At 46.8% G+C, this 11,597-nt stretch overlaps 1 pseudogene; it reads left to right on the plus strand.

Moving 5' to 3' along the window:
* The first annotated feature begins 1,380 nt into the window (after positions 1 to 1,380).
* On the plus strand, positions 1,381 to 1,498 carry LOC126102226 (5S ribosomal RNA; annotated as a pseudogene).
* The last annotated feature ends 10,099 nt before the right edge of the window (positions 1,499 to 11,597 follow it).

Consider the following 11,597-nt stretch of genomic DNA (forward strand, 5'->3'; position numbering starts at 1 on the left):
CTGGGGAGCGGGATCAGGCACAACGGAAGCACGCTGAGTCGCACACGAATCACTCGTTTCGTTTGTAGCCATGGTTGAACGAGTGATAAAAGAAGTGGGAGCCCGTCTCTTGCCCCGGACCGGCTCCTCTGGCATGGGGGGGGACTTCTGCAGCTCGCCCACCGACCTCGCCCCTAGACTTAGAACTACTTAAACCTAACTACCCTAACGACATCACACACATCCATGCCCGAGGCAGGATTCGAACCTGCGACAGTAGCAGCAGCGCGGATCCGGTCTGAAGCGCCTAGAGCCGATCGGTCACAGCGGCCGGCGACTGGAACAGGAAAAGAGGGTAGTAATAATTGTAGACAAAGTACCCTCAGCCACACACATTAAGGTGACTTGCGGACTACAGATGTAAATGTAGATGTAAATGTACAAGGCAGTGTACAGCAAGTGTTTTAAAAACTTCCGGACAGTTTAAAACTGTGTGCCGAGCCGAAATCCGAACTCGGGACCTCCGAGTCTTGGTGCACCAACTAGTTTTAATCTGCCAGGAAGTTTTATATTAGCGCCCACTCTTCAGGTGCCTTTGCACTTTATCTTTTGTATCTTGTTTTGTTTCTAAGCATCGACATTTATTTTTTTCGCTAAATACCAGTCCCTTTCTGCTTTCAGATATTTTGTGTCTTTTTGTGGAACAACACTAGTAGGATGAATACCAGGCCCTGGTGCAGACTTTTCAGTGCTTCACGAACATAAAGCAAACAACAAAAGATGGATGAAGGAGACACAGTACTGTAACAGCAGTGAACTTGGCCACAATAGGTCATGGTAACGCTCGACGTCAGCAGATGACACCACAGGTCCCTGTTCCTGCGCATGCTCAGTTTGCAGCATGCTCAAGATGTTACAACTACACATTGGGTACAGTCAACCGATCACTGACGCCAGTGTCCCACTCGTGGCGTGTTCGGCTGCTGGTTGAATCGCAAGCACGCGGTGCGCCTCCATAATGAACAGCTGATTTTGACCTTTCGCTCACGTAGAACAGGCACAATTATTCAATTCTTTGGCTAGACGCTTATCTCAGTGATGGTGGTCAAACATCATGAATATTAAGGACAGAAGGGAAGCCCTTATTTAGTTAAGAATCGACTACAGTCTCAATTGAACAAATATATTGTCTCATGCTATTGCGGCCAACAGTCCGAAGGCTGGTTTGATGCAGTTCTCCACGTTCCAAGTGTTAAGTGGAAGTGGTTCCAGGATGATTTTTATGTTATTAGATGTCTGCAAGGTGGTTCTGCTTATCTGACATAATGAAATCATTGCCTTGAAAAGAATGATCACGAAATTCGAATTAAACAAGAACCACTCAGTTTATTACATTAAAGTGCCAACGGCTTTGCCGCAGTGATAACACCGGTTCCCATCAGAGCACCAAAGTGAAGCGCTGTCGGGCTGGGCTAGCACTTGGATGGGTGACCATCCGGTCTGCCAAGCGCTGTTGGCAAGCGGGGAGCACTCAGCCCTTGTGAGGCAAACTGAGGAGCTACTTGATTGAAAAGTAGCGGCTCCTGTCTCGGAAACTGACATACGGCCGGGAGAGCGGTGTGCTGACCACGTGCCCCTCCATATCCGCATCCAGTGACGCCTGTGGGCTGAGGATGACACGGCGGTCGGTCAGTACCTTTGGGCCTTCGTGGCCTATTCGGGAGGAGTTGAGTTACTACATTAAAGTGCATGATTAATGGTTTGACAAACGTTGCGAATGATAGGCTAATTCCTTCGCAAGCCTGAACAAGGGACGTGGAAAGCAATTTAAATGAACGCGCTTTAGGATAAAACAGTTACCTTCTCAGAAGTCGAACTATGATTGCTAGAGGATTCGTATCTAAAGGCAGAAATGGCAACAGAAGAGAACAGATTCTATCTATGGCCGAAGTTGAAAGCATATTGAACTTATAACTGTAGGCAAGTCTTAAGAATAAAGCCCGAAATCACTAAATCCAGATAAAAATTGTTCAACGTTCCAAATCATTCGTCTTGTTCTGGCGGCTAGATCTCCCCATGTTCATGTGCCGGATGGAGGCTGAAGTGACGGCAAAATCAATAATTGGTTTCATATCAACTTGTGACTGCGTCTAACTTCAAAATCAGCCGGAAAAATGCCTGAGTCCGCAGCTCGTCAAGTCTGGTCGAAGAGCCAGCCGGTTGCAGAGATACCTGGCTGTAGACAGGCCCCGCTGAAGAGTGATTTTGTGCGGTCTGCCTCCGATAACGAAGAGTCGGGGTCTCTACGTTTTTCTTTCATCATGTAGCTTTGACTGCCTGAATGACAGGTATTCCGTGCGCCGGCCAATGAAGAATTGTTTTAAAAGATACTGGCCTCCTTCCCTTACTTTCAGTTCAGATGGTTAACCAGTAGCAGGGTACCGAACACATAGCTCTAAAAAACTGTGCCTTACTCTGTATCTCTGTCTATGACGAATGAAAATGATTTCAAACAACGTGGTTTTTACATAGAATTAAAAACATTTGGTTTGCAGAGTGGTGTACCACGTCGTCAAAGGCGTCGTAAACTGTACCTTTCCTCGCTCCACTTTATCTTTATCTTTCTCTGTATTTTGAAGCAGTCCTGCCTTTTACCATTCGGCCCACAAAAATATTCTTCTGGGTCTCTGTCAAAAATGGTACGTAGCCCCATACCACACACAGCTTGTTACTTCAAAAATCTGTCTATTGTTCCTAACTGAAAGAGAATCCCAGCAGGCGTACAATAGCTTCTTTATTCTTCTCCAGAAAATAAAAAACCTGTTCGTCGCAATTTGTGATCACAGATTATGCTGATGCATTAGCTCCATACATAACAATCATATACAACCGTTCGCTCGACGAAAGAGCCGTACCGAAAGACTGGAACGTTACACAGGTCACACCAATATTCAAGAAAGGTAGTAGGAGGAATCCACTAAATTACAGGCCCATATCGTTAACGTCGATATGCAGCAGGATTTTAGAACATATATTGTGTTCGAACATTATGAATTACCTCGAAGAAAACGGTCTATTGACACACAGTCAACACGGGTTTAGAAAACATTGTTCCTGTGAAGCACAACTAGCTCTTTACTCATATGAAGTGTTGAGTGCTATTGACTAGGGATTTCAGATCGATTCCGTATTTCTGCATTTCCGGAAGGCTTTTGACACTGTACCACACAAGCGGCTCGTAGTGAAATTGCGCGCTTATGGAATGTCGTCTCAGTTACGTGACTGGATTTGTGATTTCCTGTCAGAGAGGTCACAGTTCGCTAGTAATTGCCGGAAAGTCATTGAGTAAAACAGAAGTGATTTCTGGCGTTCCCCAAGGTAGTGTTATAGGCCCTTTGGTGTTCCTTATCTATATTAACAATTTTGGAGACAATCTGAGCAGCCGCCTTCGGTTGTTTGGAGATGACGCTGTCGTTTAACGACTAATAAAGTTATCAAAGATAAAAACAAACTACAAAACGATTTAGAAAAGATATCTGAATGGTGCGAAAAGTGACAATGGACCCTAAATAACGAAAAGTGTGAGGTCATCCACATGAGTGCTAAAAGGAACACGTTAAACTTCGGTTACACGATAAATCAGTCTAATCTAAAAGCAGTAAATTCAACTAAATAGCTAGGTATTACAATTACGAACAACTTAAATTGGAAGGAACACACAGAAAATGTTGTGGGGGAAGGTTAACCAAAGAGTGCGTTTTATTAGCAGGACACTTAGAAAATGTAACAGACCTACTAAGAAGACTGCCTACACTAGGCTTGTCCGTCCTCTTTTAGAATACTGCTGCGCAGTGTGGGATCCTTACCAGATAGAACTGACGGAGTACCTCGAAAAAGTTCAAAGAAAGGCAGCACGTTTTGTATTATCGGGAAATATGAGAGAGACTGTCACAGAAATGATACAGGATTTGGGTTGGACATCATTAAAAGAAAGGCGTTTTTCGTTGCGGAGGAATCTTCTCACAGAATTCAAATCACAAACTTTCTCCTCCGAATACGAAAATATTTTTTTGACACCGACCTACATAGGGAGGAACGATCACCACGATAAAATAAGGGAATTCAGAACTCGTACGGAAAGATATAGGTGTTCATTGGAATAATAGAGAATTGTAAAGGTGGTTCAATGAACCCTCTGCCAGGCACTTGAATGTGATTTTCAGAGTATCCATGTAGATGTAGATTATCCTCGCCTCTTCTGCGGTTCCGTGGATTTGGTCCCAGCTACCTGCCAGGAGCCGGAACTAAACACTGGAATGACTAACACTCCAAGGAAGCTCTTTTCCGAAGCCTACTTCTCGGTGTTTCGTTGTCGACGTGAGCTTAACTGAGGGAGTGCAAACAGTCAGCGCACGACCCGGCGAGCTCTCGGCGACGCGAACTGTCCGCAGTGGTCCCTGGGTTTCCTTAAACGACTGTTCTCCAGGAAGATACGGGCTGTCCCCCTGGTAACTCGTGACAGAACGTAGGCGCCATATCACGATGCGGCCAGCGATCTCTGGCTGTTGCCTGGCGAGGTATCTGGTCGTACGTCGCTCTCGGTGCGCCGCCAGGTGGTTTACTTGAAAATCCCGCGTGGCTGCTACGGACAGCATGAGCATTGCTTCCCGTGACTGGCACGTTAAGCCCTCCTGCGTGTTACGGCGGATGCCCCTGGGCACCTTAGCAGTTAAAAGCAGATTCTAGTGTCCTGGCACCACGGCAGACACCATCTGTTTTGTGACTAACCGGTCGCTGCCGAGGTCCGGCTTTCTCAGACCAGGGGCCAGTCCGACTGCCTGGTCAATGAAATGTAAACAACGTTACTTAAGTACTAGCAGTCAGTGGTACTGAAACATACTTCATTTGTCGCTGGGGATTATCTATTACGATTTGATTTGTCTTTTTAATTCGGATTTTACACACATAAAAAAGTTTTGCATCACCTCTGTTCTGAGAGTTCCGGAACCTGTGCAGAAAATTGGGATAGAGATCAACATAAATATCATTCCCACCCTTTTTATTGCTCATGAAAACCGCACATTGCATGTTGTATCACCATGCAGCGAAACTTTCAGGGGTGGTGGTACAGATTGCTGTACACACCAGTACCTCCAATCCAGTAGCACGTCCTCTTGCATTGATGCATGCCTGTATTCGTCGTGGCATACTATCCACAAGTTCATCAAGGCACTGTTGGGTCAGATTGTCCCGTTCCTCAACGGCGACTCGGCGTAGATCCCTCAGAATGGTTGGTGGGTCACGTCGTCCCTAAACAGACCTTTTCAGTCTATCCCACGCACGTTCGATAGGATTAATGTCTAGAGAACATGCTGGCCAATCTAGTCGAGCGATGCCGTTATCCTCCAGAACATCATTCACAAGATGGGGCGCGAATTCTCGTTCATGAAGACGAATGCCACGCCAATATGCTGCCGATATGGTTGCTCTATCGGTCGGAGGATAGCATTCACGTATTGTACAGCCGTTAGGACGCCTTCCATGACCACCAGCGGCGTACGTCGGCGCCACATAATGCCACCCCAAAACAACAGGGAACCTCCACCTTTCTGCACTCGCTGGACAGTGTGTGTAAGCGCTCAGCCTGACCGGGTTGCCACCAAACACGTCTCCGACGTTTTTCTGTTTGAAGGCATATGCGACATTCGACTGTGAAGAGAACATGATGCCAATCCTGAGCGGTCCATTCGACATGTTGTACGGCCCATCTGGACCCCGCGGTATAGTGTCGTGGTTGCAAAGATGGACCTCACCATGGACGTCGGGAATGAAGTAGCGCATCATGCAGCCTATTACGCACAGTTTGAGTTGTAACACGTCCTGTGGCTGCACGTAAAGCATTATTCAACATGGTGGCGTTGCTGTCTTGGTTCAAATGGTTCAAATGGCTCTGAGCACTATGGAACTTAACATCTGAGGTCATCAGTCCCAGAGACTTAGAACTACTTAAACCTAACTAAGGACGTCACACACATCCATGGCCGAGGCAGGATTCGAACCTGCGACCGTAGCAGCAGCGTGGTTCCGGAATGAAGCGCCTAGAACCACTCGGCCACAGCAGCTGGCTGTCAGGGTTCCTCCGAGCCATAATCCGTAGTACCATTGGGAGGCCTGAGCGCTGTATGTCATCGACAGTTCCTGTCTGTCTGTATCTCCTCCATGTGCGGACAACATCGCTTTGGTTCATTCCGAGACGCCTGGACACTTCCCTTATTGAGAGCCCTTCCTGGCACAAAGTTACAATGCGGACGCGATCGAACTGCGGTATTGACCGTCTGGGCATGGTTGACCACGATCAGCACGAGCCGTGTACTGGAACTGATCGGCTGTCGGACACCCTCTGTATAATAGGCTCTGCTCCTGCATGGTCGTCTACAACTTTGGGCGGGTTTAGTGACATCTCTGAACAGTCATAAGGACTATGTCTGTGACACAATATACGGAGTCAACGTCTATTTTCAGGAGTTCTGGGTACCGGGGTGATGCAAAACTTTGGTTTGATGCGTGTAATTGCAAAGGGCTACAATATTTCTTTCATGAAGTTTATTCATGACTCTGTTCTGTGAGTGTTTGCTTGGTGAGGCTTACTGTCTTTGCGTCTAGTCCCTGGTCTTCCAGGATATCAAAACGAGACTGTCACTCGACCGAGACGTATGCCTTCTTGAAACTGACGGAAGTGCAGATGACTGGGCTATTAATAAATGTGAGGCTAATAAGTTAATGAACAATGATTTTAGGTCTGTTTACGAAGCAGGAGAACCCAGGAAAGTGTTGCAGCTTGTGAGGGAAAAGCAATAAAAACAAAAATAAGAGTCAAAGTGTTTAGGCTTGCAACAAATCAAAACGCTCCCTTAGTAATCGTCAACACTACAGCGAATATGAAACTCTTTGTCGTAACAGGAGGCTGGGCCTAGTCCCGTTATGTGGTTTACTGTGTTGTGTTTCTCATTGTCCTCACTGAATTTTCTCACAGCTGGAGCACTTTTTGTAATCGGGCTTCAATACAGACGTAATCGAGCGCCACACATTTGTTGCGGTATCTTGGATAACGGTTCCCTGTTGCTCTCTTACATTTTTTTAATCATCCATGAAGTAAAGTGAGTTGCTCCTCTCCCACTGTCTCTTTCTTTCTAACAGACACACACCTATAAAGAGGGGTGTTTATTCAGCTGTGTACGGTAAACTTCACGCATTGGCAAATCCTGTGGGCGTTCAGCAGAAAACAACCTACTATACGTTGCGCATTTACTAAAAAGCTGTATAACGGCGCGTCCGCACTGGCGAATATGCACAAGGTAAACAGTCTTTATGATTCACGAGAAGAAAATTTATAAGACGTCTAAATGAAGCAAAAAGGAATTTGGAGGCCAATAAAGCTTTCAACAGTCTCGTGGTGCGTATAAATGTTACAAACTGGAAAAGGCAGCGCTAAGGCGGCGGTAATCTAATACCCTTAGACGTTGGCGCCGGCGGCGTGTGCTGCGGAGGAACCGCTGGGGAGATGCGCCATTGTCCGCGTGGCACGCTCCAAGATCATCTTCCTCTGTTGGCTACTGCCAAAGATACTCGATCTCCCCAAACTGCTGGCCGTGTTTCACAGACAAGACATGTGGCCAACAGTAATCTAGCATCGACATGCGTTGCTCTCATCAGCTCGTAAATACTTCCTGTACTGTATGAGTAATCTGAGATTCAGCTCATGCAGAGATGATTTTTGATTCAATATGGAAGCAATCATTGTTTTATAGCCGGTGGATAACCACCAAAATTTAGCCTGCTCTCCTAGCTTCATTTTAGCGCATTTGTACATGTTTTCTTCTATTTTTTCCCAAAACAGCTGCCTGCTCAATAGAAAAAACAAATTATCCTCGTTCAAAAATTGTCAGACACTTTCGTCACCAGTTGAACATTTTAATTTCTTAGGAATGAAGGTAGACGATAATTCTGGTCAGAAACTAAGTGCTGCGCTGTTCAATACAAGACTAATCCTGGAGCGCAACGCCCAGGATTGCATACTATGCCATTTTTACCAATTATTTATTATCTCCTATTGCTTCATCGTTTCGTTCCACATCCAGCAGTCGCAAAGAATATTCATTGTTATGATTGTCAGCATTGTATTTTAAGGTCTGCCTCTGCTACTAAACATTCATCTGTCATATGCATGTCGCTTCTTTTTTTTTATGTACACAGGCAAGCGCTTTTGTGTGATTCCTTCTTTATACGGAGTGAATCCAGACTCAACCTAATAAGTTTAGGGGGCCGGTCAGGGGTATTTTCTGAGCACTTTTGAGCAACGGATCCGTGATCTGCGGTGGCTCTTTACAAAATAGTACATAAATTATGATTTATTTGGTTTATTGCCCCAATTATCTTCGTTTCTGTGAAGATACATTCATAACATTAGATTAAAAACAGCCGACCAGTTGCAAAGGATAAAGTAATCTTTACCTAGGTTTCGATAGATTTAAATCTATCTTCTTCAGAAGGCGGCAGTATTACATTAACATGGAGTGATATGTCATTGCCATTTTTGCAAACATCTCCATAGCTCCATTAGTCCAAATAAAATATAGCCTATTCTCAGGGCTATATTTTATTTGGAATAATGGAGCTATGGAGATGTTTGTAAAAATGGCAATGACATATCACTCCATGTTAATGTAATACTGCCGCCTTCTGAAGAAGATAGATTTAAATCTATCGAAACCTAGGTAAAGATTACTTTATCCTTTGCAACTGGTCGGCTGTTTTTAATCTAATTACGTGGAACCGTTGCTGTTACGCAGCTATGTTTAAAATAATGACATTCATAACAATCATAAAGCTTGTAATACGCAATCGCTAAACTGTACTATACAATACGAAACGCAGAACTATGTGATAAACCTCTGACAATGCAAAAGTACACTGTATATATGAAGTCCCGCCATCATTTGAAAAAGTCTACATCTACTTACGTTCTCCGCAAACCACCGCATGGACATTCCTCTCCTGTTCCACTCGCCAATAGAGCGAGGGAGAAACGACTGTCTAAAATTCTCCGTACGAACTCTAATTTCTCGCATCGTATCTTCATCGTTACGGGAAATGTATGTTGGCGGCAAGAGAATCGTCTTGCAGTCGGCCTCAAACACCGTTTCTCTACATTTGCGGAATAGTACCTCGCGGAAAGACTATCATTTCGCTTTCAGTGATTCTCATTTGAGTTCGAGAAGCATCTCCACCACCTGTGCGTGCTGATCCAGCCTAGCTGTTACAAATTGCCGGCCATTGTGGCCGAGCGGTTCCAGATGCTTCACTTTGGAACCGCGCGACCGCTACGGTCGTAGGTTCGAATCCTGCCTCGGGCATGGATGTGTGGAAAGACCTTCGGTTAGTTAGGTTTACGTAGTTCTAAGTTCTAGGAGACCGATGACCTGAGATGTTAAGTCCCATTGTGCTCAGAGCCGTTTGAACCATTTTTGTTACAAATTTAGCTGCCCACCACTGAACTGCTTCGAAACCTTTCTTTAATCTTGCCTGGCGGGGATACCAAACACTCGGACAGCTCTGTACGCCATTTTCTTTATGGATGAGCTATAAAGTCAAATAATTCTCCCACTAAAGTGAAATCAACCATTCACCTTCCGCGCTAGCAACCTGCCACGCTCATTCCATTTCACGTCGCTTTGCAACATTATGACTACAGTCGAGTCGCTGTAAGAAGACCCCTGACAGTTGCAGTGGGTTGGCTGCGGCAGCGGCCGCGTGCTTACTGCAACGAATCACGTTACGAGGCTTAGCAATGTTTCTATAGAAAAGCGTTTTCGTTTCCGGAGCTCTAAAGACAGCTACTGTTTCACCTTCCACCGTTTGCACTGGCAACAGCGTTACCAACTATAGGGGATCAACTTATGTCGACTCACCTACGGGTATTTAATCGAGGTAGTCGTATCAAGCTGCAGCATGAAAATGCTGTATTCGAACGTTAGAGGTTTGTTCTTCCTACCCATTCGCATTAACGTACATTTTTCCACAGTTATAGCAAGCTGCCACGCATCACCCCAATTAGTAATTTTGTCTAAGTCCTTACAAATACTCGTATAGTCATTCAACGGCGACCGCTTCCCCGTATACCACAAATGGCCAGAATTTGCTGTTCACTCTATCCGTCAGGTCACTTATGTGTACTGAAAATAAATGCGGTCCTATCATAGTTCACTGTGCCGTACCTGACGATACCCTTGTGTCTCATGAGCACTCGTCATCAAGGACCACGTTCTAGGTCCTAGTACTTAACAAGTGCAAGCCACCCACATACACTCCTGGAAGTGGAAAAAAGAACACATTGACACCGGTGTGTCAGACCCACCATACTTGCTCCGGACACTGCGAGAGGGCTGTACAAGCAATGATCACACGCACGGCACAGCGGACACACCAGGAACCGCGGTGTTGGCCGTCGAATGGCGCTAGCTGCGCAGCATTTGTGCACCGCCGCCGTCAGTGTCAGCCATTTGCCGTGGCATACGGAGCTCCATCGCAGTCTTTAACACTGGTAGCATGCCGCGACAGCGTGGACGTGAACCGTATGTGCAGTTGACGGACTTTGAGCGAGGGCGTATAGTGGGCATGCGGGAGGCCGGGTGGACGTACCGCCGAATTGCTCAACACGTGGGGCGTGAGGTCTCCACAGTACATCGATGTTGTCGCCAGTGGTCGGCGGAAGGTGCACGTGCCCGTCGACCTGGGACCGGACCGCAGCGACGCACGGATGCACGCCAAGACCGTAGGATCCTACGCAGTGCCGTAGGGGACCGCACCGCCACTTCCCAGCAAATTAGGGACACTGTTGCTCCTGGGGTATCGGCGAGGACCATTCGCAACCGTCTCCATGAAGCTGGGCTACGGTCCCGCACACCGTTAGGCCGTCTTCCGCTCACGCCCCAACATCGTGCAGCCCGCCTCCAGTGGTGTCGCGACAGGCGTGAATGGAGGGACGAATGGAGACGTGTCGTCTTCAGCGATGAGAGTCGCTTCTGCCTTGGTGCCAATGATGGTCGTATGCGTGTTTGGCGCCGTGCAGGTGAGCGCCACAATCAGGACTGCATACAACCGAGGCACACAGGGCCAACACCCGGCATCATGGTGTGGGGAGCGATCTCCTACACTGGCCGTACACCACTGGTGATCGTCGAGGGGACACTGAATAGTGCACGGTACATCCAAACCGTCATCGAACCCATCGTTCTACCATTCCTAGACCGGTAAGGGAACTTGCTGTTCCAACAGGACAATGCACGTCCGCATGTATCCCGTGCCACCCAACGTGCTCTAGAAGGTGTAAGTCAACTACCCTGGCCAGCAAGATCTCCGGATCTGTCCCCCATTGAGCATGTTTGGGACTGGATGAAGCGTCGTCTCACGCGGTCTGCACGTCCAGCACGAACGCTGGTCCAACTGAGGCGCCAGGTGGAAATGGCATGGCAAGCCGTTCCACAGGACTACATCCAGCATCTCTACGATGGGAGAATAGCAGCCTGCATTGCTGCGAAAGGTGGATATACACTGTACTA

Source organism: Schistocerca cancellata, chromosome 9, assembly GCF_023864275.1.
Source record: "Schistocerca cancellata isolate TAMUIC-IGC-003103 chromosome 9, iqSchCanc2.1, whole genome shotgun sequence".
NCBI lineage: Eukaryota > Metazoa > Arthropoda > Insecta > Orthoptera > Acrididae > Schistocerca > Schistocerca cancellata.